Source organism: Nicotiana tomentosiformis, chromosome 4, assembly GCF_000390325.3.
Source record: "Nicotiana tomentosiformis chromosome 4, ASM39032v3, whole genome shotgun sequence".
In the NCBI taxonomy this organism is placed as follows: domain Eukaryota; kingdom Viridiplantae; phylum Streptophyta; class Magnoliopsida; order Solanales; family Solanaceae; genus Nicotiana; species Nicotiana tomentosiformis.
Window position 1 is genome coordinate 66,567,675 of NC_090815.1, and position 26,097 is coordinate 66,593,771.

A 26,097-nucleotide genomic window follows, 5' to 3' on the forward strand; every position below is an offset into this window, starting at 1 on the left:
CTAAAATATCATTCCCTTTATAATTCACCTCCATTCGGCTCAAATCTAACCAAAATCGACTCAATAACATAAAACAACGCAAGAGAAATCTATTCCAATAATTAAAGTTTCTTATTTCCTCAAAAGTCAAAAAACGTCAACCCCGAGCAACCGGGTCCAAGGATAGATTCCGACTACCCATAAGCTCACGTGTCCATACATGTGTTGTGTTTCAAATTTCGAGTCCAAATCGACTCTCAAAACTCAAATTCTCATTTTTCAAAATATAGACAAAGTTTCTAAAACTTTCACTTTGATTCACGTAATTTTGATGTTAAAACTCACATATAATCATGTAATATAGTTGGAAATTGATCAAAATCACTTACCCAAAGATTGTAGGTGATAATCCCACTTCAAAATCGCCTCCTACCGAGTCTAGGGTTCAAAGATATGAAAATGAGACTAAGAATCCCGTCCCTCAGCTTTTATGTCCAGGCGCAGGTGTCGCAATTGCGACATGGTGTTCGCAAATGCGAGAAAATTATCGCAAAAGCAAAATCACTCACGTCCTCGCTATTGTCGCAAATGCGACGTTATGTTCACAAAAGAAAACTATAGAGGCTTCGCAAATGCGACCTATCTGATCACAATTGCGATCAAGCTTACCCACCCCACCCATCACAAATGCGAACTCTGGGTTCGCAAATGCGAACCTAGCAGACTTTAACCTATTATCGAAAATGCAACCTATATCTCGCAAATGCGAAACCTGCAATACCTAATCAACACCAGCAACACTAAAACTCTTCCAATAACTCTGGAACACCTACATAACTCACCCGAGCTCTCGGAGCTCTAAACCAACCATGAACACAAGTCTAAAAATACAACACGAACTTGCTCGCACGATCAAATCATCAAAATAACATCTGAAATCATGAATCGGACCTCCAAAACACATGGAATCATGTCACGACCCCAATTCCCTCTGTAGGATGTCGTGATGGCACCTAGTCTTTATGACTAGGTAAGCCTAACATTTAATAATAACTTGAAAGAAATAATTAACAAAAATACTAAAGCAAGTCGGATAAACGAATATAAAACAACAACAACATACACAGTATATAATCTTCTAATAAACTGATATAATCTTCTGAAATAGAATCTCAACAACACACTTCCTATAACCGGTGGAACTGAGTCATAAGCTCTACAAAGTAATACTAGAATTTCAACGGACGCCGAGTAGGTATACCTTGAAGTCTCCGAAAAGCAGCTAGCAGTCGATCACTAATGTCCGGCACGAGTGGACATACCTGGATCTGCAAAAAAGGGTGTGCAGAAGCATAGTATGAGTACACCACAACGGTACCCAGTAAGTATCAGGCCTTACCTCGGTAGTGTAGTGACGAGGCCAGGTCAAGACACTTAGTAGGATATTAAAAAAAATAGAATTAAAACGTAATAACAAGAAGTAACGGAAAACGGAGCAATAGGTAATATGAAGCAAGTTAATAACATAGACTAATGAAATGATGCTAAGCATAGAGATAACATAAGGGAAGCAATTGAAAAGCACCACAATGTTCACATATGGACAATAATTGATGGAACAAGGAAGAACAAAACAACAAGAAGTGTTCCCACCAAATAACTCTTTGCAACATGAGATAAACAACAAGAATCACAACGATGTACCACCTCATGCACAATAAGTACTATAGCCGAGGTACCGCCTCGTATATAACAAGAATCACAACCGAGGTACCACCTCGTATTCACATTTCTCAATTTCAATCACAATCTTTCCTTATATCGCCGTGTGAGCCTTACATTAAAATAGTTTTGAAAACATTTTTTTCCGAAATAGCTACATGCACTTTAACCCACCTTATAACACCGCGTGGATTCGCGTAATTCCCTTACAAGAAACACACACATAAGTCTCCACTTATACGGCCTCATGCACATTAACCCCTATCCGTATACTGCCGCATGCATGTCAACATCGCATCACAATAACAACTCGCACCACAAGTGCCCATGGCTCCACCACAACGTGTACAAGAATAGCAACAATAACAATGAATGTAAATTCTCAACAAGAAAGATGTCTCAATAATTAACACTTAGCCTCACCGTGATAATGACTTTCATAACTTCAACACCGATAACTCAACAATGAAAAATATTATCACGCCCTGACCTCGGGGAGAGCGACCGACGCTCAACCGAGATACCTCGGTTAAGCAAGCCTGCTAGATGCCTTCTACCAAACCTTGCCCATTAACAATATAAGAACCAGTACAAGTGATAGACATGAGAAGAGTCAAGTGTTCCACAATCATTTCCATTACTAATGGATATTCATTTATGATGTCCAAAATATTACAAGTTTATAGATATGATGAAAAACATGTTTTTCCAAATACCAACACTTACTAGTTTAATTCCCAACATCAATCACCACCCACAACTTGTCTGCGGAGCCTCTAAGTAAAATAGAAGAGTAGTATGGAAGTGTCGGCAACAAGGCCCCGGCTATACCTCAAAAAATAAAGTACAACATCAAATGACATAAAACCTGGAACATAGTAGGGCTCACCAAAATCTGCTGAACAGAGAGTAACTGCTAACCAGGACCAAAATCAACCGTTGACGAACCACCTGCATCCATTGAAGATGCAGCACCCCCGACAAAATGGACGTTAGTACATATGGAATAGTACTAGTATGTAAAGCTAAATGTCCTCCTTCAAAATAGAATGCCAATATAAGAAAGGGAAAACCATAGAAACAGCAAGTCACAATCAACAATATCCAAATGCCCAGTTAAAACATAACAATTTTCAAAATACGAAAGTAATATATATTTTTGGTTGGGAGATCATTAGCACCGATATACCACCATGTTTTTAGCACGGAGTCCGATCACACCCGATCGGCTAAGCCATATCTCCATGAACAATGTTGTTTGACATGTGATGCAGAAAAAAAAAGGTGTTACCAAGAGTAGTACCACCATGTGCACAACATGGCGTCCGATCTCCACCCGATCGGCTAGGCTGCCTTCCCACATATGCCGTGTGGATTGACTTTCCAATTCACAACAAATATCATTCTCATTCCAATTAAGGGGGTTAATCACAATCACCTAAATATTTCAATCTCATCCCAAATAAGTGGAATAATCACAATCCAACCCTACACCGACACGTGTAGTTTCGGGTGTGGGTCTTATGACCTACCCTTCCTCAGTTTGCTAATGATACTCCTAAGAATATTTTTGTTTTGCACACAAGGGAAATAAAACTACCAATATATTTTATATTTACCTCTTAACCTTTCACCCTATATATATAGCTTTGTTAGTACATTCAACCATTCACGACATCATTATTTCCATGGCTCTCTTGGCCATACTTATGATTCTTCATCCATGGCGTGTTGGCCGTATTTCATATTTCACTTTTTCATTTCTTTACTTTCGTGGATCATCATCATAAATATCAACAAATAGAATATTTCGGAAATCACAAGAAATGGAGTAAAATGATTTCTTTCCAAGAAATGGAGTAAAATGATTGGCAATCAAAGCACAAGTCAAAATCATAAAGAATCATACATCATTTATTCTTAAAATACTTTTCCCCAAAAGGTCAATACACAACTTCAACTCATGAAGATATAAGAGCTCAAAACACATTGGAAATACTTACAAAGAATAGCATTAGTTAAAACAACCACATTTGGGCATGACTTGGGTACATAAGCTTTTAGGCAAGTTTATTTTCGAAGTCAGTTTGGAACAATTGAATCAAGGTCTATTTCATAACCTTTCTCACATTATTTCATTTCCTCGGCACCATTGACCACAAGTACAACTTTTATTCTTTGCACGTTGGCCACAGTTTATATCTCCAACCCACTTTCTTCACTTTCAAGCATCCTTATAGATTATCAACAACAAGGCATTTCAAATCAAGACTTTAGGTACACATATAAGCAATTGGAGTTTTAGACGCATGAAGTATTCTTTCCAAGTTAAGCATAATGGACTTCCATTTGAAACACGACCCAAGCCATAACTTTTTAATACACATATAATTCTTGAACACATTCCCAATGGATAACAAAATGTGATAGAAACATTCTGAATGCATTTTGAATACATAATTCTCGACACTGCTTACTCGGGACAATCGAATTTATTGGGAACACTCAGAATGGTTCATTAATCCCATATACTACAACTTATTGTCACATGCATGGCCTATTTCAAACCCCCACAATATACATGAACTTATAACCTCTTGCATGAAAACATAGGAGTAGGACTTACACGGATAGATGATAATCTAGTGATTGGCTTCCTTGATTCTTGAAGATTGGTGCAAGAATGGGTGATTAGAATGCTAGGTTTCCTCCTTCTCTCTAAAATACTCTTACTTCTCTCTAAAATAATCAGACATTTGCTTCAAAATGAGCCCCTAAGGCTATTTAATAAAATGGGTTCAGGTTATAAAAATAGAAAAATGGACCCTCTAAACTCAGGTTTGCGGTCGCAGAATGGACCACATAACAGATATGCGGCCCGCAAAATGGGCCACAAAAATGATGCCAAGAACTGGGCTGGTCTGGACCGGTCTGCGGTTCGTAGACCACTTATGCGGCCATAGAGTGGATCGCAGAATTGCCCAACGGAATTATTCATGCCAAACCTGCGATGGAAAATGCGGACCGCGAAATGGATATGCGATCGCATAATGGGCTGCAAAACGACCTTCAAAATTCAACCATTTGTCTGCTCAACTTTGTGGCAGGTATGTAGCCCGCGGAGTGGTTTTGCGGTCACAAAACTGACCGCAGAATCGCATTCTTCTGCCAAAAATTTCCATCAACCCCTCAATGCATTTTTCAACCCAAAGAATTTGTACCGCGGCAAGCTTGCTCACCGCGAAGAATTTTTACAATCCTCAAACACATTAGCCTACCCTGGCACCACGAAACCTTAAATTCCTTGGCGAAATTTTTACAGAGCCTTACAAAGATAATGTGTAAACACGATACTAAATAAAAACAACTCACAATAAAAGATATAAAATATACCGATGACTTCAAATAAGGATAATCAACCATGAAAGAGATAACATGTAACAATTACTTCAACTAATGCTAATCAACAATGAAAGAGATAACATGTAACAATAAATTCATGTAATGATAATCAACAATGAAAGAGATAAGAAGTAACAATAACTTCAAATAATGATAAATCGACAATGAAAGAGAAAACATGTAACAATGAAAGAGGCAACAAGTTCAACTAAAGCATAAGAGCCAAATATCAAGTAAGATGTGAACAAGTGTTAAAAAAAGTCATTTAAGGCATGTAAGGATAGACTACTGCAAGTAAGAATAGGTTGACTATGAGAATTTAGAATATGACATGACAATTCAATTAAAGCATCAAAAGAGTCTAAGCTGACTAAACCGGACAGATACCACATATAACACGTGTACCCACTCGTCACTTTGCGTACATGTCTTTCATATAACACAAATGACACATTAAATCCCAAATCCTACGGGGTAGATACCCCACACAAAGTTAGGCAAGATACTTAACTGAACTAGGTCAATTCAACCCTCGAAATTAGATTTTCCCCTAAAATTCCCCTCCAGACAACGCAAATCTAACAAAACTTAACTTAATATCATCAAACAACACAAGACAAATCAATTACAATAGATAAAACTATGATATGTACACTTTTCCCAAATAGTCAACAAAAGTCAACCTACGGCTCGCCCAGTCAAAACCCGGGTCCAATGGTAGATTCCGACTACCCATGACTCCACGAGTTCATATATGTGATTAGTTTCAAAATCCAAGTCCAAATCAACTCTCAAAACTCAAATTCTTATTTTTCAAAAGCTTGAGAGTGTTTCACAAATTTTTACTTTGATTCACATGATTTTGATGTTAAAATCTAAGATATATTGATGGAATATAGTTGGAAATAGATTAGAATCACTTACCCAAAGTTTGTAGATGAAAATCTTCTCTCCAAATCTCCTACTAAGTCTAAGTTTCTAAAATGAGAGAATATGAGATGAAATCCCGAGTTCCAGCCCTTTTGATCATCTGCTTATGTCGCAATTGCGACATGGGTTCGCAATCGAGAAGTATTCCTCGCAAATGCGGCCACTTCCTGTCCTATGAGGAGGTCGCAATTGCGACGGTAGCTTCGCATTAGCGAAGCCTGCCTCCAACGCAAATGCGGCTATTTTGTAGCAAAAGCGAACTACCCCTCTAGCGGAGCTACTTCACATTTGCGAGCTAGGTATCGCAATTACGATACTTGAGCCCTCTCTGCTAATCTCGTAATTGCGAACTTGGTGTTCGCAAATGCGACAGAAGAGGCAGCAAACACCAGATTTTTCATTTTCAGTTCAAAATCTTTTGAAACATGTCTGAAACTTATCCGAGCCCTTAGGACTCCATACCAAACATCCACACAAGTCTAAAAACATCATACGAACTCTCTCACATGATTAAAACACAAATATAACATCAAAAACTATGAATCGAACACTAAAACTAATGAATTTCAAAGTAATGTTCAAGAATCTCTAGAATTACAACTAAATGTCTGAATCCTATCAACTCAACTCCAAATGATACCAAATTTTGCAGACAAGTTCTAAATAGCATAACGGACCTACTCATTTCCCAAAATCAAATTCCGAACTCGATAGCTAAAAGTCAACCTACAACCAAACGTTTCAACTTCAAATTGTTATATTTCGGCAAAACAACACAAATCAACCTATGAACTTCCGAAATCAATTCTTGGCATATGCCCAAGTCCTAAATCACGATACAATGCTATTGGATCCATCAAAACACCGTTCTGCGATCATTTTCACAAAAGTTAAAGTTTGGTGAACATTTCTAACTCAGGCTTCTAAGTCAAGAATCAAAGGGTTTGAATCACCTCGAAAGCTTCCCATAATGAAACTAATCAACCCATAAAGTCATAAAATCATAAACATACATGTGTGAAGCATCAAAAGGAGTAACGGGGAGCAATTAAACAAAATGACCGGTCGGGTTGTTACATTATCCCCTTCTTAAGACAAACGTTCGTCCTCGAACGTGCATAAGGACATACTTGAAGTGATGAATAGATGAGGAAACCAACTTCACATGTCGTGCTATATCTCCCAGGTCTCCTCCTCGATCGTATGACCCCTCCATTGAACCTTCACTGAAGCAATGTTCTTTGATCTCAGCTTCCGCACTTGTCTGTCCAAGATAGCCACCGACTCCTCAATATAAGTCAAATCATTATCCAATTGGACTGATCTGAAGTATAAAACATGAGAAGGATCACCGTGATACTTCCAGAGCATAAAAACATGGTACACCGAATGAACCACAGATAAACTAGGTGGCAGGAAGTTACACCCCATGCTTTCGTACGCAAGAGTACGTCGTAAGTGAATTGATTTAAGCTCAGAAATAGGATCATCATTGAAAATACATAAAGAATGTTAATCATGTTACCTTGGATGTTAAAAATATTTAAGATCATGAATAACAAGAACTACGAGTGTTGGAAGGCTTAGAAGCTAAACGAATTGAAGAAAATAAGTTTCGTCGAATGTCGACAAGTTGGGAATGTTATAACATGTTCCTTTGGGGTGATACTAGGGTTCCTAACATTATATGGAGGTTATGTTATGAGTTATATTAGTCATATAATAGTAGTTTGTTCTATATTTAATTCTAGCAAGTTGTGGAACAAAAGTTGGCAAAAGTCATCACAAGTTACATTCATAAATGTACTATATATTATGTCAAATGTAGCTGAGTTTTTCTCTCAATGTTCTTTGAATTATGGGGTGATCCACCTACGAAATTGAAGATATATGAGTTTATTTTATATGTCATTAAACCTTTTGTCGATACGACATTGTAGTAGAGAGATATTTGTATTTTTACGAGTCTACGCAGACTGGTAGGTGACAAGTAGGTGCATCACTTACTTGCTTAAAAGAACGGACAAAATAAAGCCCCAAAAAGGGGCAGATTGAGGGCGGCTAAGGGGCCCTTTATATGGGATGATTATCTTACATTTTCAATATAATCTCATTAGCAAAACATAGGAGAAAATCCCAGCAACTCCTCCCCCAAAAATCCAACACAATCCGTAGGTGATTACGGGTGATATGAAGCGATTCTAGTATAGAAAAACACGGACAGCTTGCTAATTGCCCTTTATCCTTCTTGTAGAAGCATTGGGGGATTGATTTTGGATGAAGAAGGACTAGGTTTCTTAGGTTCTAATTATTTCAAGGTAAGTTTATTCTTCTCTTTCCCTTATCTAAGCTTCTACGAGTTGTAGCTCGATCGTAAAGACAAGAACTTGCGAGTTTTGAAAGAGCAGTATGTTGTTTTTTGTGGCATCACTGTTGGCTGGTTGTGAACATAATTTTAATTTGAATTCGTGGCTATTTTATATGATAATAGGGTTAACTATATATTGATGGTTGTGTTTCTTGATTTGAAAGAAAAGACGAGTCGGAAACGTGTTTAGTAATCATAAAAATAACTCTTGAGTTGCTGAAATTGTGGGACTGTTATGGGGTCATTTTAAAATTGTATTGTGGCTTAAAATTAGTAGGGATTATTGAATATATGGAAGTTAATGTTGTTGATAAATTATGGAAAGAAGAATAGGTTTCAAACTATAGTTGTTTAGTTACAAACCGAGCTTGTCGCTCAAAACGGTTGTTGAAGTAATGAGAGAGCTTATTGTGAATTGTATTGTTGTTGTTTGGGTTGTTTGATTACTTTTAGTAACTTATGGGATGTAATAAAAATAGGGGAGGTGATGTCCATTTTCTTGTAGAATATTTGTTTTGAAATACGAGAGTTACAACGCTTATATGATGAAGACGAAGTCGGTTTACTTATTGTAGATGTAAGAAGATCATATTGAGCTTGGTTGACGATTGGAGAGAAGATTGCAAAGGTATGTTAAGTCTATCTCTTCTTCCCTTTTGGCATGATCCATATGATACAACGAAACGAGCAAGCACGCAAATTTCACTAGTGACTCTATTTTTAGAAGTACTAGGGTTGCCTATGTTCTTGATTCCCCATGTGTCCTATTATTATATCATCAGTTCATAGGTCTTAAAAAATACGTAAGTTGATAAAGTTTATTTCATGATATTAATCAAAGGCATATTGATCTTATGACATTCCGAGAGATCTTATCGACTCACTTCCTTATTCATTGCATTCATTTATACATGTACATTGACCCATGACCAGATGCCGTTATATACGCGTATATTATATGTACATGGGGTATGGGGAAAGGTTATTGCGTTATATATACACCACCACCTGATCAATTAGTATACGTTGATGATAAGACATATTGATCTTATGACATCCCAAGAGATCTTATTGACTTACTTCTTATGCATTGCATTCATTTATACATGTACATTGATCCATGACCTGATGGCATTATATACACGTATATTATATGTATATGGGGTATGGGGAAAGGTTATGGCGTTATATATGCACCACCACATGATTAGTTGATATACGTTGATGATTTCGCCCACGGAGGCCGAGATGATATGATTGGATGCCCTCAAAGGCTTGATGATGTTATGTACGCATATACCTAAGCATGATATGACATTTATATGTATTTTCATGACATTATAAATGTTTCACAGTTCACAAAGCTATTTAGAATTACAGGTTGAGTTCTTTACTCCATGTTTCTTTTATGTCTTTTATATACTGCTTTTCCTGCCATACATACTCGGACCTTCATTTGTAATGATGTCCCTTCTGCATGGGGACGCTTCATTTCATTCCCACAGGTCCCGATAGATAGGTTGACAGTCCTCGTAGTAGGCTATCAGCTCTGTGGAAGGTGTTGGTGTACTCCACTTTATCCGGAGTTGCCTATTTGGTCAGTATGATTTTTACATGTATTGATTTGTATGGCGGGGTCTTACAAAGATAATGTGTAACCACAATACTAAATAAAAACAACTCACAATAAAAGATATAAAATATACCGATGACTTCAAATAAGGATAATCAACCATGAAAGAGATAACATGTAACAATGACTTCAACTAATGCTAATCAACAATGAAAGAGATAACATGTAACAATAAATTCATGTTATGATAATCAACAATGAAAGAGATAAGAAGTAACAATAACTTCAAATAATGATAAATCGACAATGAAAGAGAAAACATGTAACAATGAAAGAGGCAACAAGTTCAACTAGAGCATAAGAGCCAAATATCAAGTAAGATGTGAACAAGTGTTAAAAAAAGTCATTAAAGGCATGTAAGGATAGACTACCGCAAGTAAGAATAGGTTGACTACGAGAATTTAGAATATGACATGACAATTCAATTAAAGCATCGAAAGAGTCTAAGCTGACTAAACCGGACAGATACCACATATAACACGTGTACCCACTCGTCACCTTGCGTACATGTCTTTCATATAACACAAATGACACATTAAATCTTAAATCCTACGGGGTAGATACCCCACACAAAGTTAGGCAAGATACTTAACTGAACTAGGTCAATTCAACCCTCGAAAATAGATTTTCCCCTAAAATTCCTCTCCAGACAACACAAATCTAACCAAACTTAACTTAATATCATCAAATAACGCAAGACAAATCAATTACAATAGATAAAACTATGATATGTACACTTTTTCCAAATAGTCAACAAAAGTCAACCTAGGGCTCGCCCAGTCAAAAACCCGGGTCCAATGGTAGATTCCGACTACCCATGACTCCACGAGTTCATATAAGTGATTAGTTTCAAAATCCAAGTCCAAATCAACTCTCAAAACTCAAATTCTTATTTTTCAAAAGCTTGACAGAGTTTCACAAATTTTTACTTTGATTCACATGATTTTGATGTTAAAATCTAAGATATATTGATGGAATATAGTTGGAAATAGATTAGAATCACTTACCCAAAGTTTGTAGATGAAAATCTTCTCTCCAAATCTCCTACTAAGTCTAAGTTTCTAAAATGAGAGAATATGAGATGAAATCCCGAGTTCCAGCCCTTTTGATCATCTGCTTATGTCGCAATTGCGACATGGGTTCGCAATCGAGAAGTATTCCTCGCAAATGCGGCCACTTCCTGTCCTATGAGGAGGTCGCAATTGCGACGGTAGCTTCGCATTAGCGAAGCCTGCCTCCAACGCAAATGCGGCTATTTTGTAGCAAAAGCGAACTACCCCTCTAGCGGAGCTACTTCACATTTGCGAGATAGGTATCGCAATTACGATACTTGAGCCCTCCCTGCTAAGCTCGTAATTGCGAACTTGGTGTTCGCAAATGCGACACAAGAGGCAGCAAACACCAGATTTTTCATTTTCAGTTCAAAACCTTTCGAAACATGTCCGAAACTTATCCGAGCCCTTGGGACTCCATACTAAACATCCACACAAGTCTAAAAACATCATACGAACTCTCTCGCATGATTAAAACACAAATATAACATCAAAAACTATGAATCGAACACTAAAACTAATGAATTTCAAAGTAATGTTCAAGAATCTCTAGAATTACAACTAAATGTTTGAATCCTATCAACTCAACTCCAAATGATACCAAATTTTGCAGACAAGTTCTAAATAGCATAACGGACCTACTCATTTCCGAAAATCAAATTCCGAACTCGATAGCTAAAAGTCAACCTACAGCCAAACGTTTCAACTTCAAATTGTTATATTTCAGCAAAACAACACAAATCAACTTATGAACTTCCGAAATCAATTTTAGGCATACGCCCAAGTCCTAAATCACGATACAAAGCTATTGGATCCATCAAAACACCTTTCTGCGATCATTTTCACAAAAGTTAAAGTTTGGTGAACATTTCTAACTCAGGATTCTAAGTCAAGAATCAAAGGGTCTGAATCAACCCGAAAGCTTCCCAGAATGAAACTAAACAACCCATAAAGTCATAAAATCATAAACATACATGTGTGAAGCATCAAAAGGAGTAACGGGGAGCAATTAAATAAAATGACCGGTCGGGTTGTTACCTTATCCCCTTCTTAAGACAAACATTCGTCCTCGAACGTGCATAAGGACATACTTGAAGTGATGAATAGATGAGGAAACCAACTTCTCATGTCGTGCTATATCTCCCAGGTCTCCTCCTCGATCGTATGACCCCTCCATTGAACCTTCACTGAAGCAATATTCTTTGATCTCAGCTTCCGCACTTGTCTGTCCAAGATAGCCACCGACTCCTCAATATAAGTCAAATCATTATCCAATTGGACTGATCCTAAGTCTAAAACATGAGAAGGATCACCGTGATACTTCCAGAGCATAAAAACATGGTCTACCGAATGAACCACAGATAAACTAGGTGGCAAGAAGTTACACCCCATGCTTTTGTACGTAAAAGTACGTCGTAAGTCAATTGATTTAAGCTCATAAATAAGATCATCATTGAAAATACATAAAGGATGTTAATCATGTTACCTTGGATGTTAAAAATATTTAAGATCATGAATAACAAGAACTAAGAGTGTTGGAAGGCTTAGAAGCTAAACGAATTGAAGAAAATAAGTTTCGTCGAATGTCGACAAGTTGGGAATGTTATAACATGTTGCTTTGGGGTGATACTAGGGTTCCTAACATTATATGGAGGTTATGTTATGAGTTATATTAGTCATATGATAGTAGTTTGTTATGTATTTAATTCTAGCAAGTTGTGGAACAAAATTTGGCAAAAGTCATCACAAGTTACATTCATAAATGTACTATATATTATGTCAAATGTAGCTGAGCTTTTCTCTCAATGTGCTTTGAATTATGGGGTGATCCACCTACGAAATTGAAGAAATATGAGTTTACTTTCTATGTCATTAAACCTTTTGTCGATACGACATTGTAGTAGAGAGATATTTGTATTTTTGCGAGTCTACGCAGACTGGTAGGTGACAAGTAGGTGCATCACCTACTTGCTTAAAAGAAGGGACAAAATAAAGCCCCAAAAAGGGGCAGATTGAGGGCGGCTAAGGGGCCCTTTATATGGGATTATTATCTTACATTTTCAATATAATCTCATTAGCAAAACATAGGAGAAAATCCCAGCAACTCCTCCCCCAAAAATCCAACACAATCCGTAGGTGATTACGGGTGATATGAAGCGATTCTAGTATAGAAAAACCCGGACAGCTTGCTAATTGCCCTTTATCCTTCTTGTAACAGCACTGGGGGATTGATTTTGGATGAAGAAGGACTAGGTTTCTTAGGTTCTAATTATTTCAAGGTAAGTTTATTCTTCGCTTTCCCTTATCTAAGCTTCTACGAGTTGTAGCTCGATCGTAAAGACAAGAACTTGCGAGTTTTGAAAGAGTAGTATGTTGTTTTTTGTGGCATCACTGTTGATTGGTTGTGAACTTAATTTTAAGTTGAATTCATGGCTGTTTTATATGATAATAGGGTTAACTATATATTGATGGTTGTGTTTCTTGATTTGAAAGAAATGACGAGTCGGAAACGTGTTTAGTAATCATAAAAATAACTCTTGAGTTGCTGAAATTGTGGGACTGTTATGGGGTCATTTTAAAATTGTATTGTGGCTTAAAATTAGTAGGGATTATTGAATATATGGAAGTTAATGTTGTTGATAAATTATGGAAAGAAGAATAGGTTTCAAACTATAGTTGTTTAGTTACAAACCGAGCTTGTCGCTCAAAACGGTTGTTGAAGTAATGAGAGAGTTTATTGTGAATTGTATTGTTGTTGTTTGGGTTGTTTGGTTACTTTTAGTAACTTATGGGATGTATTAAAAATAGGGGAGGTTATGTCCATTTTCTTGTAGAATATTTGTTTTGAAATACGAGAGTTACAACGCTTATATGATGAAGACGAAGTCGGTTTACTTATTGTAGACGTAAGAAGATCATATTGGGCTTGGTTGGTGATTGGAGAGAAGATTGCAAAGGTATGTTAAGTCTATCTCTTCTTCCCTTTTGGCATGATCCATATGATACAACGAAACGAGCAAGCACGCAAATTTCACTAGTGACTATATTTTTAGAAGTACTAGGGTTGCCTATGTTCCTGATTCCCCATGTGTCCTATTATTATATCATCAGTTCATAGGTCTTAGAAAATACGTAAGTTGATAAAGTTTATTTTATTATATTAATTAAAGGCATATTGATCTTATGACATTCCGAGAGATCTTATCGACTCACTTCCTTATTCATTGCATTCATTTATACATGTACATTGACCCATGACCAGATGCCGTTATATAGGCGTATATTATATGTACATGGGGTATGGGGTAAGGTTATTGCGTTATATACACACCACCACCTGATCAATTGGTATATGTTGATGATAAGACATATTGATCTTATGACATCCCAAGAGATCTTATTGACTTACTTCTTATGCATTGCATTCATTTATATATGTACATTGATCCATGACTTGATGGCATTATATACACGTATATTATATGTATATGGGGTATGGGGAAAGGTTATGGCGTTATATATGCACCACCACATGATTAGTTGGTATACGTTAATGATTTCGCCCACGGAGGCCGAGATGATATGATTGGATGCCCTCAAAGGCTTGATGATGTTATGTACACATATACCTAAGCATGATATGACATTTATATGTATTTTCATGACATTATAAATGTTTCACAGTTCACAAAGCTATTTAGAATTACAGGTTGAGTTCTTTACTCCATGTTTCTTTCATGTCTTTTATATACTGCTTTTCATGCCATACATACTCGGACCTTTATTTGTAATGATGTCCCATCTGCATGGGGACGCTTCATTTCATGCCCACAGGTCCCGATAGATAGGTTGACAGTCCTCCTAGTAGGCTATCAGCTCTGCGGAAGGTGTTGGTGCACTCCACTTTATCCGGAGTTGCCTATTTGGTCAGTATGATTTTTACATGTATTGATTTGTATGGCGGGGCTCTGTCCTAACCTTTATGATGTTTATGTACTCTTAGAGGCTTATAGATAGATGTCATGTATATGGATACTTGTATGGCTTTGTCGGCCTTGTCGGCCAATGTTTTGAGTGTACAAATGATTATGTCGGCCTTAGAGGCCCGTAGGTCACATGTATAAGTTTCTACATCATGTTGGGTTGTCCTATCTAGTATTCCCTTATGTTTTATTCTGGTTATCTCATGAGGGCCCTTTTGGCCCATTTACCCATGATGACGTGATAAGAAATATACGTTACATTGGTACTCGGTCGAGTAAGGCACAGGATGCCTGTCGCGGCCCTCCGATTTGGGTCGTGACAAATGCAAGCTTGTAGTCCACCTCACTGATCCTCTCAAGGATCTCAAAAGGTCCGATATACCTAGGGCTAAACTTGCCCTTCTTCCCGAACCTCATCATACTCTTCATGGGTGAAACCCGGAGCAAGACTCGCTCTCCAACCATGAATGCAACATCATGAACCTTCCGATCTGCATAACTCTTCTATCTAGATTGGGATTTACGAAGCCGATCCTAGATCAACTTGACCTTCTCCGAGGCATCTCGAACCAAATCTGTGCCTAATTACTTAGCCTCTCCTGTCTCAAACCAACCAACTGGAGAACGAAACCGTCTCCCATATATGTCCTCACAAGGAGCCATCTGAATACTTGAATGGTAGCTTTTGTAATAGGCAAACTCCTCAAGCAGGAAGAACGGATCCCAAGAACCCTCAAAATCCATAACATAGGCACGAAGCATAGCCTCCAATATCTGAATGGTGCGCTCGGAATGTCCGTCTGTATGGGGGTGAAATGTTGTACTCAAGTCAACCTGTGTGCCTAACTCACATTGTATAGCTCTCCAGAAACACGATGCGAACTGCGTACCCCAGTCAGATATGATGGATATCGGCACTCCATGAATTTGGACAATCTTACGGATATAGATACGAGCCAGCTGTTATGAAGAATAGGTAGTCACTAGCAGAATGAAATAAGTTGACTTGGTCAACCTGTCCACAATCACCCATACCACGTAAATTTCTTCTGAGTGCGTGGGAGCCGAATACCGAAATCCACGGTGACACGTTTCCATTTCAACTCGGGAATCTCAAGTCTCTAAAGGATCAAATCACGCAAACCATCCACATTTGGCACACATAACCGACCCTGCATCCGTAACACACCATTATCTCTAACAGAAACCTCCTTGGAATCGTCATGCTATATTGTTTCCTTAAGGATAAGAAAATGGGGGTCATCATACTGACGTTCTCTGATGCGACGATATAGAAAACGCCGAGAAACCACGCAAGCAAGAACTTGAGTGGGCTCCGAAATAGCCAATCTAACAAATTTGTTGGCCAAGGAATGAACATCCATGGGAAGTGTCATCTCTACTGCCGGTAGATATGCTAAACTGCCCAAGCTCTCCGCCTTTCGACTCAAGGCATCGGCCACCACATTGGCCTTCCTAGTGGTGATATCATAGTTTTTAATCAACTCTAACCATCTCCGCTGCCGCAACTTAAGATCTTTATGTTTGAACATATGTTGTAGACTCCGGTGGTCGGTAAAGACCTCACAATGGACACTGTAAAAATAGTGCCCCCAAATATTCAAGGCATCAACAATAGCTGCCAATTCCAAGTCGTGGACTAGATAATTATTCTCATGGGCCTTCAATTGTTGAGACGCGTAGGCAATCACCCTACCATCTTACATCAATACCGCACCAAGGCCAACACGTGACGCATCACAATACACGGTACAAGATGTATGAAGTACCTTGAAGTCTCCGATCCAAGCTCAACTCACGGATGCCTAGGTTGGTATGAATACTTGTATGTGCACAAAAAGATGTGCAGAAGTGTAGTATGAGTACACCACAATGGTACCCAGTAAGCATCAATCCTAACCCCGGTAGAATAGTGACGAGGTCAGGTCAAGACACCTACTGGAATAAATAAAGAAGCTGAACATGTATGGTACAATATAATAGTGTAAATAAGGAATGAAACAATGAAGAAATACAACAAGATAAGCTACACCGAAAGTTAAGGCAATAAAGGCATCAAGTGAGAAAACATATAATAAGAACAACAAGGAAACGATGCAAACAAAACACAAGTGAAGTAAATAAAAGATAACAACAAGAATCATGTCCGAGGTACCGCCTCATGCCTCATTTCACAATCACAATCACAATCTTTCCTTATAACACTCGCGGGAGCCTTGTATTTTGTTTTAAAAATTATTTTTCCCGAAATAGCTACCCGTGTTTTACTCTACCTTATCACACCGCATGGCTTCAACTAGTTCCCCTACTAGCAACACGCGTATCAAGCCCACCTTATCTCACCGCAAGTGTATCAACCCCTATCCTTATACCACCACATGCGTATCAATATCACAACGTATTACAAATCGTACCTCAAGTGCCCAATACCACAACTTGCCAAAGAAGTCAACAATAAAATTGTTTCCACAATAAATAGCCCATGGCTCAACCACGATGTGTACAAGATTCTCAACAATAGCAACCTAAAGTGAAAATTTCAACAAGAATGGTATTTCAACAATTTACAACTTTGCCTTAATGTGATCACGGCTTTTACAACTTCAAAACCAAAACTCAACAATAAGATATTCCAAGAAATAACAACTTCAAGTAAGGTAACTCAAAAGTTGAATATTTAATGAGAACGCAGTAATTTCAACTAAGCATGTAAGGGCAATAACAAGTAAGAGATGAGACAAGTATTAACAATGTAAAGTCAAGCATGTAATGATAGATAAATGATGATGAATTTAACTTGTTATGACATTTCAATTAAATCCATGAAAAGAATTTACATAACTTAAACCTGTCAACTACCATATATAGCCCGTGTACCCACTTGCACCTTGCGTACACGGACTTTACATACCACAATAACACAAAACAACACCGATCATAAGGGGAAATTCCCCACACAAAGTTATGCAAGACACTTACCTCAAAACAGGCTAACCCAATCCACTAGTAAGCCTTTTCCGCAAATATCCAACTCTAAAAGGCTCAAATCTAGCCAAAATAACTTTATACCAAAAATACAAACCATAGAAAACTATTCTGGAAAATAAAGTTGCAATCTTTGAAGAAAACCAAAAAGTGAACTCAAAAAGAAAACCCTAGGCGCGTGTCTCTGAACTCGACCAAACTTAAAAAATTCAAACATACATTCAATAACGAGTTCAACCATACTAAAATTATTCAATTCCGACCTTAAATCGTCTTTCAAATTGCATTTCCCTAATTTTTCTAACCTACAACACAAATTAAATGGTAAGAACAATGATAGATTCATGTATAATAATCAAATCCGAGTTAAAATCACTTGAAAATCTCTTCACAATAGCCCAAAACCGAGGTCTCTAGCTCAAAAGATGAAAAATAGATCAAAACCATCGATTTGGAAATAATATACTGCTGCCCAGTTATTGCCTTACGAGATCGCAGAAGAGCACTCGTGATCGCGGAGAACAAATTCTCCCTGCTCACAAAACCTCTTACGCGATAGCGTGAACACAGTCACGAATGGTGTGACCAGCCTTCTTCAGCTTACACGATCCTCACTGCCTCACTTTCCTTATACGCAAATGTGGTCCAACTCAGGCATTCGCAATGCATAAGCTCCCTATCCATCGCGATCGCATCCCTGACTTAGTGAATGCGAAGAGTAAGACTCCATCAGTCACAGAGGACTCTACGCGATTGTGGGAGAACCTTCACAAAGGTAAAGAAGGAAATCAGAATAGAAAAAACCAGCAATCTCAATTCAAGAATGAATGGTCCGAACTCAATTCGATACACACCCGGGGCCCCCGGGACCCCGCCCGAACATACCAAAATGTCCTAAAAATGATACGAACTCGCTCAAAGCCTCAAATAACATCAGACAACACCAAAACCATGAATCGCACATCGATTCAAGCCTAATGCATTTATGAACTTCTTACTTCTAAAACTAATGCCGAAATATACCAAACCAACTCCAATTGTCCTCAAATTTTGCACACAATTCATAATTGAGACAAAGGACCTATTCCAATTTCCGAAACCAAAATCCAGACCCGATACCAATAAACTCAACTCTCGGTCAAACATCTCAACCTTCCAAACCTTCAACTTTCTAACTTTTGCCGATTCAAGCCAAAACGACCTACGGACCTCCGATTCAACATCCAAACACGCTCCTAAGTACAAAATCACCATACGAAGCTATCATAACCATCAAAACTCTATTCCGGAGTCGTCTACATAAAAGTCAAACTACGGTCAACTCTTTCAACTTAAGCTTGTAACCTTGGTACTAAGGTTCCCATTTCACTTTGAAACTCACCGAAAACCAAAACCAACCACCCCGACAAGTCACATGAATACAATATAACATAGAGGATGCACTAAATAAGGGAAAAAGGATAAAATACCCAAAATGGCCGGCTGGGTCATTACAGTTATTCGTTGTTATCTTATTGTTGGAACGATTATGGCTACTTGTGTGAGTGATGCATTCCACGTGATTTGTTGTATTGATTTAACATGCCAATATGTGCCTCCATTATAACTTGGTAAATTGTTTTTCAATGTGAATTAAATTGCATGGAGTCAATATATCATATTCTGTTGAGTTGTTGGTAACATAACAGGTTCAATAAAAAGAATTATTAACATGCCTTGTGTTTATCTAATTTGGATCGTATTGATTTTTTTAGAGTTGATCTACACAGGTGGAGACTTCAAGGAATACCTGCTTGACATTCACAGGCCTCGGGGTCACCTTCGAAAAATATCTTTACTTCTCTTTATCTTTATTTTAAAACAGTTTTGTATTTAGAAATTCTAGTGTATTTTAGTGGAATTTATGACTCCGTACTACCGGCTTTGGGAAATGTATAACTATTGGCCATCTGCAGCTATGTATGATATTTACTATTTTATGATTTAATGATTAAATAGTTCAATTCTGTTACTAACTCAGCATATGTTAGGCTTACCTAGTCATAGGGACTAGGTGACATCACGACATCCTAAGGTAGGAATTTAGGGTCCTGACACCTCTGTGAACTATTTGTACAACATTTGAGATTTCGTTGAGGTAATTCTTCCAATTGAACATGATAAATTACTATTTCATTATGAAAATTTTTGTTCTAGATGTGATAGAACATATTGCACATGCCTACACTATAGCATGTTATTTATATCAGTCCAGGAATATGAAACTTGATAATCATTTATCATGCACATGTATTCTAGTATATTTATTTTCTATGTGTTATAATCCCTGGACTGGTAGCATGTGATCACGCAGAGCAATTTATGATTATTGGCACATGAGTTATCCGTGCGATTGATATTATTGGCACGTGAGTTGTCCGTGCAGCACATGAGTTGTCTGTGCATATGCAGATATTAATAATATTAGCACATGAGTTGTCTGTGCGGTTGATATTATTAGCACATGAATTGTCTGTGCAGCACGTGAGTTGTCCGTGTAGCGTGTGGATATATGTATCCATCCCTCTAGGGTCACCTTGTCATGTTTCTCTATTGATGGTGTACATGCAATGGATTGGTAGGGAAATGGAAAGGTTGAGGAAAATATGGCAAATGTTTGTTTTGGATTTACATTTCATCTTTACTTGCAATTTCCGTGGTTACTTACCTGGCTCAATTGCATATTATCCTCATATGCCGTATCATTTACTGAGCAGAGTACTTGAGTAATTGTGCGCAGATATAGTGATAGTTCTTTCTGTACTTTATACTTTATCACATTACTGTTCTGTACTTGGGTTTATGAAACTGTACAAGTTATAACATGTATCATTTATAATTCTTGCTTCTTTTACTTCGCCGAGGTTAGTTATGATACTTGCTGAGTACATTGGGTCGATTGTACTCATGCTACATTCTGCACTTAATTGTGCAGATCAAGGTGTCAGACCCAGTCATCAGTAGTCGAGGCTAGTTGCAGAGTTAATTATTTAGAGACGACGTAGAACTGCATTCCTGACCGCAGTCTTGGCGTTTCTTACCTTATGCACTATTGCCTTTATTTGAGACAGTATCGTACTTGGTCATTTTACACTTGTATTTCTATAATAGAGCTCATGACTCTGTGGTACTAGTTCTGGGGGATTTATCATGTATTAGCAGTATTTTGTTATATTGAGATTTCAAATTTATTTTATTTTCTGTAAATTCCGTTATTTTGGTTCTTTATTGTTATGTTCATCTTGCCTAGCAAGTGTGTTAGGCGCCATCCCGACAAGTGGAATCGCGAAGAACAAAAATGAACTCAGCCAAAAATATGATTCTCGTTTGTGGCACTACCCTCGAGAACGTAATGAACACAGGTAGCACAACTATGCGAATGCGTCCGCGACCTCTCAAACCCGAAAAAAGAAGTCCGCTTAACTGCAATAGCGAACAATCTCAGATGAACGCGAAGAACAAACCTCCTAACCCCTCGCGAACGCGCTCTTCTGTCACGACCTCAATTTCCCTCCGTAGGATGTCGTGATGGCACCCAGTCTCTACAACTTGGTAAGCCTAACAATAGTTAAAACTGAATAGATTTGAATTAATAAATTGCGGAAAATAACTGAACAATAGATAAAACTTTCTAAAAACCGAATCTCACACTACACTCCCCAAAACCGGTGGAACCGAGTCATAAGCTTTATAGAGTGTAACAAAAGTAACAACTACATCACTATCTGAAAGTAAATACAATAGTAAATGAGGATAAAGGAATGTGACTCCGAGGCCTGGGGATGCCGAGCAGTCATACCTTGAAGTCTTGGATCAACAAATAGCAGAAATCTCTATCTACAGGCTTGAGCAGATGTTGCAGGATCTGCACAAAACGATATGCAGAAGCATAGTATGAGTACATTACAACAGTATGCAGCAAGTATCAAGCCTAACCTTAGTAGAGTAGTGACGAGACCAGGTCAAGACACCTACTAGGATATGAAATAGACAGTATAAAATGAAATACAGATATAAAATGGAAAGTAAGTAAATGACCAATACGGATAAAGATGATAGCATGATGTAATACCGGAATCAACAGTAGGAATGGTATAAAGGAAGCAACTAAAGGACTACTATGATCATGTACGGAAAACAATTGATAGAACACTAAGGAATGAAACAACAGATATAATTTTCAGCCAAAACACGTTGCAACGCGAAATAATAGCAAGAATCACATCGAGGTACCACCTCGTGTATAATGAAATCAACACCGAGGTCCCGCCTCATATTCACATTTCTCAGTTTTAGTCACAATCCTTCCTTATGCTGCCGCGTAAGCCTTACATTTGAAAATAGGTTTTGAAAATAGTTTTCCCGAAATAGCTACACACCTTTAGCCCACCTTATGATGCCACGTGGCTTCACGTGGTTCCTTATACTGCCGCATGCACATCAACTCAAGCCTTATACCGCCACATGCACATCAATATCATATCACAATAACAACTCGCACCACAAGTGCCAACATACCACAACTTGCCAACAACAATAATATCAATGTTTCCATAACAATAGCCCATGGCTCCAACATAACGTATACAAGAATATCAACAATAATGGATGGAAAATCCTCAATAAGATAGACGTTTCAACAATAACCAACATCGCCTCAACGTATTAACAACTTCCACAACCTCAACATAAAAAAACTCAACAATTAGAAAACAACGTGTAACCATGATATTTGATAAAACTAACTCACAATAAAGGATATAATCTTCAACAATGAGTATAAAAAAATGGAAGTCTACAAATAAAGTGCAACATGAACATTTAATTCAATAATGATAATTAACAATGAAGAGATAACATGTGACAATAAAGGGGAGAGCAAATTCAACTAAAGCATGGGATCAATTTAGCAAGTAGGATGTTGAACAATTACTAAACAAGTCAACTAAGGCATTTAAAAATAGTGTAACACAATTAAGGATGCTTTATCTATGAAATTTTAGAACATAATATGACATTTCAGTTAAAGCATGAAAATAGTCTAAGTAGCCTAAATCGGTCAAATACTACGTACAACCCATGTACCCACTCGTCACTTTGCGTACACGGATTTCACTTAGCACAATTGAATCAAACAATACCAAACCTAAGGGGTAGTTCCCCCCCACATGAAGTTAGACAAGACACTTACCTCAATTAGGCCAATTCAATACTCGAAAATAGCTTTTCCCTTACAATCCCCCTCCACACGTCTCAAATCTATGTAAAATCGACTCAATAACATCAATCAATGCGAGGGAATATAATTGCAATCGATAAAGTTAAGATTTTTACACTTTTTCCAAAAAGTCAACAAAAGTCAACACGGGGCCTACTCGGTCAAAACCCAGGTCCAATGGTAGATTCCGTCTACCTATGATCCCACGAGTTCATACAAGTGATTAGTTTCAAAATCCGAGCCTAAATCGACTCTCAACACTCAATTTCTTATTTTCAAAAACTTGACAAAGTTTCATAAATGTCTACTTTGATTCACATGATTTTGATGTTAAAATCTTAGATATGTTGATAGAATATGATTAGCAATAGTTTAGAATCACTTACCCACGGTTTGTAGTTGAAAATCCCCTCTCCAAGGCGTCTCCTTACGAGTCTAGGGTTCAAAAATGAGAGAATGAATTCAAATATCCCAACCCTCAGCTATTTGTCCAGTCGTAGATGTCATGTTTGCAACCTGGGGTTCGCAATTGTGAACCCCGCAAATGCGAAGAATCACTCGCAAATGCGAAGACCTTCCCACCTCTATTATCATTGCAATTGCGATGAATAGTTCGCAATTGCGAACATTGGACTTTGGCAATTGCGAAAACCTTTTGCGATTACAGGCCACACTTCGTGATCGCGAAAAACAAAAATGAACTCAGCCAAAAATATGCTTCGTGTTCACGGAACTACCCTCGGGAAGCGATGAACACAGGTACCACAACTATGTGAATACGTCCGTGACCTTGCAAACCCGAAGAAAGAAGTCTCCATATCCCCGCTTACCTGCGATAGCAAATAATCTCCTGTGAACACGAAGAACAAACCTCTCAACCCCTCACTAACGCGGTCTTCTGTCACGACACCAATTTACCTCCGTAGGATGTCGTGATGGCACCCAGTCTCTACGACTAGGTAAGCCTAACCACAGTGAAAACTGAACAGATTTGAATTAATAAATTGCAGAAAATAACTGAACAATAAATAAAACCTTCCAAAAACCGAATCTCACACTACATACCCCAAAACTGGTGTAACCGAGCCATAAGCTCTACAGAGTGTAACAAGAGTAACTACTGCATCACTGTCTGAAAGTAAATACAATAGTAAATGAGGATAAAGAAATGTGACTTCGAGGCCTGGGGACGCCGAGCAGTCATACCTTGAAGTCTCCGATCAACAGCTAGTAGAAATATCTATCTACCGGCTCGAGTAGATGTACAAGGATCTACACAAAAAGATGTGTATAAGCATAGCATGAGTACACCACAACGATACGCAACAAGTATGAACCCTAATCTTAGTGGAGTAGTGACGAGGCCAGGTCAAGACACCTACTAAGATATGAAATAGACAGCATAAAATGAAATACAGCTATAAAATGGAAAGTAAGTAAATAACCAATACAGATAAGGATGATAGCATAATATAATACAGGCAAATCAAAAGTAGGAATGATATAAAAGAAGCAACTAAAGGTCTACAATGATCATGTACGGACAACAATTGATAGATCACTAAGGAATGAAACAACAAATATAATTTTCAGCAAAAACACTTAGCAACGCGAAATAACAACAAGAATCACATCGAGGTAACGCCTCGTGTATAATTAAATCAAAACTTAGGTCCCGCCTCGTATTCACATTTCTCAATTTTAGTCACAATCCTTCCTTATGCTGTCGCGTGAGCGTTACATTTGTAAATAGGTTTTGAAAATAATTTTCCCGAAATAGCTACACGCTTTTAGCCCACCTTATGACGCCACGTGGCTTTATGTAGTTCCCCTACAAGCAACACGCACATAGGTCCCACCTTATACACACACATGCACATCAACCCAAGCCTTATACCGCCACATGCACATCAATATCATATCATAATAACAACTCGAACCACAAGTGCCCACATATCACTTCTTGCCAACAACAACAATATCAATGTTTCCACAACAATAGCCCATGGCTCCAACACAACGTATACGAGAATATCAACAACAATAATGGATGGAAAATGCTCAATAGGATAGATGTTTTAACAATAACCAACATCGCCTCAACGTATTAACAACTTCCACAACTTCAATGTATTAACAACTTCCACAACAACATAAAATAACTCAACAAATAGAAAATAACGTGTAACTATGATATTTGATAAAACTAACTCACAATAAAGGAAATAATATTCAGCAATGAGTATAAAAAAAATGGAAGTCTACAAATAAAGTGCAACATGAACATTTAATTCAATAATGATAATTAACAATGAAGAGATAACATGTGACAATAAAGGGGAGAGCAAATTCAACTAAATCATGGGATCAATTTAGCAAGTAGGATGTAGAACAATTACTAAACAAGTCAACTAAGGCATTTAAAAATAGTGTAACACAATTAAGGATGCTTTATCTATGAAATTTTAGAACATAATATGACATTTCAGTTAAAGCATGAAAATAGTCTAAGTAGCCTAAATCGGTCAAATACTACGTACAACCCATGTACCCACTCGTCACTTTGCGTACACGGATTTCACTTAGCACAATTGAATCAAACAATACCAAACCTAAGGGGTAGTTCCCCCCCACATGAAGTTAGACAAGACACTTACCTCAATTAGGCCCATTCAATACTCGGAAATAGCTTTTCCCTTACAATCCCCCTCCACACGTCTCAAATCTATGTAAAATCGACTCAATAACATCAATCAATGCTAGGG